Source organism: Lactuca virosa, chromosome 8, assembly GCF_052849685.1.
Source record: "Lactuca virosa cultivar CGN04683 chromosome 8, Lactuca_virosa_CGN04683_v6, whole genome shotgun sequence".
NCBI classification, from domain to species: Eukaryota; Viridiplantae; Streptophyta; class Magnoliopsida; order Asterales; family Asteraceae; genus Lactuca; species Lactuca virosa.
Genome location: NC_136433.1, coordinates 261,557,827 through 261,566,668, shown reverse-complemented (window position 1 = coordinate 261,566,668; position 8,842 = coordinate 261,557,827).

Below are 8,842 nucleotides of genomic sequence, written 5' to 3'. Positions count from 1 at the left end.
TCCATTGCCTCTTTCCATTTGGCAGCTTCAGGTCTTACCATCGCTTCCTTATAGTTAGCTGGCTCATCCAAATTTACCAGTGTACGATCACTGATAAACGTATCACCTGATGACGTTATATGGAAACCATAGAACGTTGGTGGCATGCTAACTCTACTATAACGGGGAAGAGGTAACGAATTATCAATGGGTTCAATAGGAGTCTCATCCTCTAGTTGAGCGTTAGTATCTTCTAAGGTTCCTTCATTGGTTGACTCTTGTATCTCTTCAAGATCAATTGTACTCCCACTGTCCTCTTTGTATATGAGCTCTCTCTCTCTCTCTCTCTCTCTCGTGAAAGACTCCCCTTCGTGCTACAAAGACCATATTCTCACTAGGTCTGTAGAACAAATATCCAAAAGAATTTGTGGGTATTCAATGAAAATACATCTCTCACTTCAAGGTTCTAGTTTTCCATGAGTCTCTCGTCTAACAAAAACTTCACAACCCCGAACATTGATATGTGCCAATGAGGGAACTTGCCCTATCAACTCGTGAGGTGTTTTGGCAACATTCTTGGTAGGTAAAATATTGAGGATGTGGGCGACTGTCTCTAAGGCATACCCCCAGAAACAAATGAGAAGAGAAACTCGACTCGTCATGGAACGAACCATGTCTAACAAGGTTTGATTACACATCTCAGCCACACCATTAAGTTGTGATGTTCTAGGAAAATAGTTAATTATGAAACAATTCCACATTCCTGAACTCAATACTAAGATACTCTCTGCCTATATCAGATCAGGGCATCTTTATCTTCCTGCCTAATTGATTCTCGACTTCATGTTTAAACTCTTTGAACTTTTCAAATGATTCTGATTAATGTTTGATTAAGTAGATATATCCATATATGCTATAATCGTCTGAAAATGTGACATAAAATCGATTAGCATCCCTAGTGGGGGATCAGAAGGGTCCACACACATCTGTGTATATAAGATTCAACAAACCTTCACCTCTTTCACAAGATCCACTGAAAGGTGATTGTTTTCTACTTACCCAAAAGAAAAGATTCACATTCATCATCTGGCTTTAAGTCAAATGATTCCAACACTCCATCCTTTTGGAGTTGGGCGATGCATTTCTTGTTAATGTGATAAAGATGACAATGCCACAAGAATGCCTTGTCTAAACCATTAGACAAATCAATATGAAAAACACTATTACGTAAGTTATGAACACAAATCATAGTTTCATACACACCATCACAAGGTAAAGCGTCAAACATAAAATTGCCATTTTTATAAACAAAATTCGATCCATTAATATCTTTAAATGAATATCGAAAACCTTGTCTAAATAGTGCACGACAAGAAATAATATTTCGCGTCATTTCTGACGAATAAGAACAGTTAACTAGCTCTAATCTGACATCATCACTAAGCATCATACTATAAGTTCTAATCTTGGTAAAAGGAGAAGATCTCCTATTTACCATGATCAGATTCATCTTTCCATGCTCCACCTCTTCACTTTCTTTTAGTCCCTGCAAATCAGAACAAATGTGAAAACCACATCATGTATCATGAACCCAAGAACGAGTAGGTTGTGAGTTATTAGTTTGAATAGTGTAAATACCCGTTGGCGATGGCTTCACTTTGACATCCTTGATGTCCTGCAAGTACTTAGGACAACTTCATTTCCAATGGCCGTTATCACTGCAATAAAAGAAAATGACCTCTTTGGGATCACTAACAGAAGGAATATCAGAACTAGGCTTTGTCGTTGGGCCATTGCTAGATGACCTAACATTGGCCATGCCCTTCCAGTTCTTCTTAGGACCACCTTTCCTTTTCTTTCCTTTGTTTTTCCCAATGACAAGGACAAGAGCATTAGTAGTGGTAAGATTCTTCTTCATTCCTAACTCAGTTGTTCGCAACAGGTTGTGGAGTTGGGCCAACGTGGTTTCTGTGTTGTTCAAATGATAAACCAAAATGAACTGGTCATGATAAGGAGGCAAGGAGTTAAGGACCATGTCAATGGCCAACTCCTCATCCAAATTTACATTGAGCCTTTCAGGCGCACCACGTATATTTGCATTCTGTGCACATGGTTGCAGATAAACTCTCCTTCCTTCAATTTGCAAGCAATAAGTGCTTTGGCGACTTCATACTTTTATTGACGAGCTCTCTTATGAAACTTTTCAACAAGTTCCAAGTTCATCTCATATGGCCAATAGTCCTCATAGAACTTTTACAACTCAGGAATCATGGTGGAAACCATGATGCAAGCAACCTTAGTTGCACCGTCATAGTGTTTCTTGTAGGAGACTATTTCTTCAGATGTAGTACTGGCTTCATTGATCTCAATGAGTTGTTTCTCAAGGATACACTCTTTTCCCTCATATCGAAGAGACATCCTGATATTGAACATCCAATCATTATAGTTGGTGTCATTTAATGTCACCTTGGACATGATCAAGAGAAGGAAAAAGTTGTGGGAATCGTTCTGATGAGACGAAGCATCACAAGAAGTAGACATATACAGAGAAAATAAAGTAGTTTTAGTTAGATGACAATAATCCTTAATATTTTAACCCATAATAACTATCTAAGGATAGGATCCAAAATAACAATTCACAACTAAGAAGAGAGATGTCGTAATCTTATCGTGAATTTATGAAGGTAGGTAAAAGCATTTCACAAATTTTGAACTATGAAACTCCTAGATCTTTTGAGATTCATCGAATTAATCAATGGAACACTTAATGTTAAACTATGATCTTCCATTTGTAACTGTGATGTCGAGGATCACAAACAAGATGTGTATAACCATACAAATACGCTTCGCACTCTCGATGTCGTTTATCATATCCAATTAATGTGCCGGTTAACCACACGCGCTCCATTAACAACGATAATTTATGAGATGCCTGTTATTACTCTTTATCGTCACTATTAGTGTGTCGGTTAACCACACACGCTCCAATAACTACATATAAAGCATAATGTGCAATTTAATGGATTAGCATACTTTTCACATTTTTCCTAAAGTAACTAAGAGTGAGATTTTTCAAAAATAGTTAAGTTACTTTATATCATTATACTTATTAATGAAATTATGTCCTATCAAACCCGTTCGGTTAACGACCCTCCACCATACAAGAGAGCGGTTGGTAAGAGTGGATACCCAATGACAGTTATTTTATAGGCTACTTCCTTAAACTCCCCTTATAGTATGGCTTCGTGAATGAGTCGTACTAGCGATTTGACTAACTTGTCTTTTACATATAATATATTAAAAATTTTCATTATACTTATAGTATAAAGTGTATTTTAAAACTTTTCTAAAATACCTAGTTTAATTTCAAATTTTCTAAACTAATAATATAATTTAAAATAAATCAATTATGACTCTAATATTTATATTTTAATTAGTCAAGTAATTAAATGTAATTATAACATTAGGAGAATTCACAAATTCAAGATATAGGATATCTAATTACATAGATAATTATTCAGTTGTACAGAATCAATATACACCTTTTAGACATAGAATTTGATGACACCATCACTTGCTCATTTGTTAAGGATGGTGATTTGAGTATTTATTTATTTAATTATGTCGAGGACCATCCATCAAAGTTTCTTCATTTGTTAATTTTGACTTGAATGATCTTAATGTATATCCATTCATCGCAAGATGATGATTTAAATTCCCTCTCTTTAAGGTAACTCTAGGTGAAGATTTTGGATTTATGATTTCCTCCTAGCAAGCTTTTCCGCCTGACTTTCTTCTTATGGATAACTCTTTTCATTTTCCTTCCAATAAATTCAAGGAAATCTCATATTTTGAGGTTATGTGGAATTTGATGGGTTTTACATGCAATAACGCGGATAAATCCTTATACACTTAAAGATACATGCAACCTATTAGATCTAGTCATAACACTATTGAAGTAACATTCTATTGAACAACAAGAACCCTATAACCCTAGGTAATTTCGAAATTCATAGAAGATTACACCCCTTTTTATTGTTGTAGTAAACATACTAACAATCCTTCTTGAAAAACTCTTGGAAGCTAGCACCAGAAATCTCGTTCCTCTGATGGTTCACACCCAAACTCTAGTAACTAGGAAAAACTTTTTAGAGAGAGGATGAGAGGTAAATTTCGGCTATCTCTTGATCAGAAGGAGTGGACGAAATTTCTAACCCTATGGTCCCTTTTTTAGCTGCATTAGGAATCCCTGATAACCCTTACTTGATTAAAATATTAATATCTTAAATCAGGTAATTATCTGCTTTCCTATTTCTCTCCAAGGCATATTCTAGAACCCTATTAGACTCCTTAAAAACGTCCATCACTAGAAAGGTTCTGGAATGCCTTCTGCTCAACTATTGAACAATTACAGCTTAGGTCCATGCACTATTAGTTAATCCAATTAATCTCAAAATTAATTCTAATTAATTTCTGATTAATTATTAATTAAATAATGCTATTTATAATTAATATATTATTCTTATAATATATTAAAAAATCATTTATTTCTATTTATTAATCATATAACAAATCAATAAATCAATCTCTCTCTCTAAAAGTCGTCATAATCAATTACCAGGTTCGGGGGCAACCTAAAAGGACTTTGTTAATAATTCAAGTAAATATACCAATTTAGTTGTTTAGCTTAGACACCTAATCCAACAGAATTGTCGGGGAAACATGATATAAAGCACTACTTTGATGTACGACTCGTTCTGTCGATACATCCATTGTTCTTTGGTTGATGAGTTGGAGAGAAGGAATGCATAATTAATGGCAATTACGGATAATGTTTCACTTGGTGTTGGGTTTTAGAGGAAGCCAACAAAAAACTTAGTTAGGGGTGAGATGTTGGGGTTGCAGCAAAATCTTTCAAACCATGAGAAGTAGACGCAGGAGAGTTTGTCTAGGTTGGAGGAGAAAATCAGCTTCTTGGAGGTTCATAAGTCAGATATGACTACTTAGATGGAAAATCCACTGTCTATGGTGGTTATGAGTGCTAAAAAGTTGGAGGTTGCTAAATCTGGACCGGAAAGTAAAGATGTATGGATAACAAAGTTGTAAATCATGTTAAGCATTTGCGAGAGGTCGATTCTGAGACTGATGAACGTTTGATGGTAGTGGGGGAGTGTGTTGCGGTCGTGGAGGATTCTTTTCATAATTGTAACATCTGGACTATTACGTACACTATTGTATGTTTAAATTGTTTGAAGAATTATGGAGTGACTCGGCGAGTTGTGAGTCCAACTCGTCGAGTAGAGTCGAGTTGTCCGGATGGCTTTAATGAATGGACTCGGCGAGTCAGAGAGCCAACTCGCAGAGTAGGTGCTGGGCAGAGAAACCCTAATTTTCGGGTTTGTGTGCTATTTAAAGCGCCTTAAGCCCTTATTTCCGCCTCCCTTATCTCCAGAGATCCCTGTGGGAAACCCTAGATGAGTTTCATCCATTATGGGAGAGAGAGAGTGGCTAATTTGGGTGTTCTTGTGCAACTTTGAGATGAGATTTGGAGAGCATCTTGGCTTGGATCAAGAGAAGGCTTTTGGATCCAGAGATTCTTCAGAGTTTTGCTTCAGTTGGAGGTAAAAAGATGCTAGCTTGATCATTTGCTTATGAGATCTTGTTTTAGGGAACTTTTAGGGCTTTCTTCCATTTATCTTGTGTCATGGAGTGATTTGTGTATGGTTTGAGGTTGGAACCTCAGATCTGGACTATGAATGGCCTTGTGAGTCTAGAGATCCGAGCTTTATTGAGTTGGAAGCAAGCTGTTGTGCATCTAGCCCTTGTTGGAGCATGTTTTGGCATTATGAGCCTTAAATGCCATGCATGAACGTAAATCTTGCAGCTTTACGTGCTATTCGAGCGTTAGGAGGATAGATCTGGAGTGTGGGGTTGTAGATCTGCTTAGAATCGTCTGAATGAGGATTGGGTTTCATTGAACTCGCCGAGTCAATGAGATGACTCGACGATTCGGTGAGGGTTTGTCCCGATGAATTGATCATGCGATACCTCGGCGAGTTGGGGATCAACTTGACGAGCTGAGCTGGACCTTCACGGGACTTCTGAGGAACAAGTAGACTCGACGAGTCACATGGGTGCACTCGACGAGTCGGGTCAAACATGGACTGTTGACTCGAGTTTGACTTCTGTTGACTTTAGGGTTTGGTCAACATGAGTAATGGAGACCATGGAGGGGTAAAATGGTCTTTTACCCAATTCAGGAGTTAGAGAGAGAAGAATAACATTTGGTTATTGAGAATTGAGAATCGAGTATTAATTAGAGATATTTACCCTATGTGTTAGGCAGTGGCTAGTTCGAGATTCGAGTTCGAGGATGATTGCTTGCTGCTTGCAAGGTGAGTCTTTTCACTATACTTTACCTAGAGTGGTACTTATGTGTGACCTGAGAGTCTTATGTGCTTACATTGAGTATTATGTTATCTTGACTTATGTTTTATGTTGTGCATTATGTCTTTGTGATTTATGCTATGCGGAGCTTTACAGACCGGACCAGAGGGTCTAACGAACCGTGGGATTGGAGGGTCCCACTGAGACACATTGACTGGAGGGTCTTACAGTGATATAGCCTCGAGTGGCTAATGAGCTGTGTGTGTGGTATTTTGGGGAACTCACTAAGCTTCGTGCTTACCGTGTTATGTGTTGTGTGTTTCAGGTTTCTCAGGATCGCGGGAAGGCACGGGCTTGATTGTACACACCAGTGAAAGAATTATGTTTTGAGGATCCTGGATTAGAATCAAACAATTATGGAGTTGTGATTTGTAAATTAAATAAATGAGATTTTCGTGAAATGTGTTATGAGAATTATGCGATTTTTAAATGAAAAATTTATTTGAAAATTTTCGGTGTTACAAGTTGGTGTCAGAGCCTTGGTTTGAGGGATTCGGATGCACCTTCGGGTAAGTCTAGACTCAAACTGAGGATTTGAGAAGAGTTTTCAAAAAGAAAAGATTTTTCTATAACGAGTAAGAGTTTCTAAGAGAAAACGAGAAGGAGCAGTGTGTACAATCTGCCAGAGCCCGAACGGTGATTTCCCAAAGTACCCTTACTTATTTGTGTTATGAGTTATTATTGGGATATTAGTGATGCATTCTAGGAGATAGGCTAGGTATTTCATATTTTAGGGCTAGAGTTGCCTGATTTGTGATGCCTTAGCCTAGGAATTTTGCTATCTGTGATGTGTTTTGAGTATGTGCAGAGTAAGAGTATTCAGCAGGAATATTTCAGAGATAGTGCTTTGAGTAGAGGAGTAATCTAGGAGTGATGCTTAGATGAGCATTGGAGGAGCCTACTGAGATAGTAGTTAGATACCCACGTGGGGTAGAGTTGCTTGAGTTCGGTGAAACCTGTTGATTGTGAGTAGAGCGAATAGAGTTCTAACCTAGACTGGTTTTACATGCTGGAGGAGATTAGTCGATGCCCGAATGCTGCTTGTTTCGTGCTTTGTGGAACTCTAGATGATGGGAGTCAGCTACTAAGTGAATATGACGATATTCAGGAGGTAGATGGCTGGCATCATAAGGAGTTCTTCAGCAGCTGATGGCAGAGAAGTGTGAGGACCTAGGGAGAGCCTAGGAAGTGACCTTAGTCAGATGAGTTCGCTGTTAGAGGAGGGTATCCGCTGGGGAGCGACCATATTTATCAGGGTTGGTGATCAAGAAGGTTGAGTAGCCACTTAGGAAATCTGGAACGAACCGTATGGAAAGTATGGGTAGATGTGGAAGGTAGTATGGGCCCGTAATACTGAAAGCAGAGGACCTGTACTCAAAACGGGGAGAACTCCAGAGGTTCTAAGTAGCTGATTGAGAGGAGATAACATGGTTCGGGTACCATGATTCGTAGCAGATTGAGAAGAGATAACATGGTTTGGGTACCATGATTCATAATAGATTGAGAGGTGGTCACATGGTTCGAGTACCATGACTTGTGGTGGTTAGTGCTTCTGGTTTTACCAGTTATCCCATTGTGTTTAATTAGACTGAGATGAGATGTGATAGACTGTGGGGCTAGAGGGCCATGTTGAACGAGTCTCAATGGAGCATACCTTGAGAGAGAAATCAAGTTAGTTTCCGAGAGATTTTTGGTGAGATGCCAGTTGGAGTCGCAAGACTCAGGGATGAGTGGAGATGGTGCTTTATGGATGATTACGGTCTGAGTTGAGCAATCGGCCGATAGTGGAGATGTCACTTTCGTTGACCAGAGTCGTGCTGTTTCCTTTTCCTGTGAGTAGCAGAAGAGCCATTGAATTTTCAGTTCTGAGTTTGAAGGTAAACCCTGCAGGGTAGCATTAGTTGCGATCTTTCACCAGAGTATCTGGGTAGTATGTCTGCCGCAAGGTAATATTCTAATATGAGAGGGTCATCAGTGGGGACTGAGGTGGTCAAGGACAAGGACATACCCTATTTGGGGATTGTAGGGCATATGTTAGCAGCAGTGTCAAGTGAACAAGAGGAGTATATTGGGGCGGTGACACTCATTGTCTGTGATAGATATCGAGTGTGAGGGTGAGGTCTTTGCTCTCATGAGAATTTTCATGATAGGACGTTGGTTGGGAAGTCGAAAATGAGGAGTGTGATAGTTCATTAATTTTCAGACTGAGAGTTGTGACTACTACTTGACAGTTGAGATGTCTGGTAGTGTGTCAGTATGAGATTGGAATGACGTTGGGAGACTGGTCGGGGAATCAGAAACGAGGTGCGTGATGGTGCATTATTTCCAGATTGAGAGTCAGGATTGTGTCGGGACAGTCGGAGTATCCGGCGGTGTGTCGGTCTGAGGCATTCAAGATGGCTAGAGGCAGTCACGT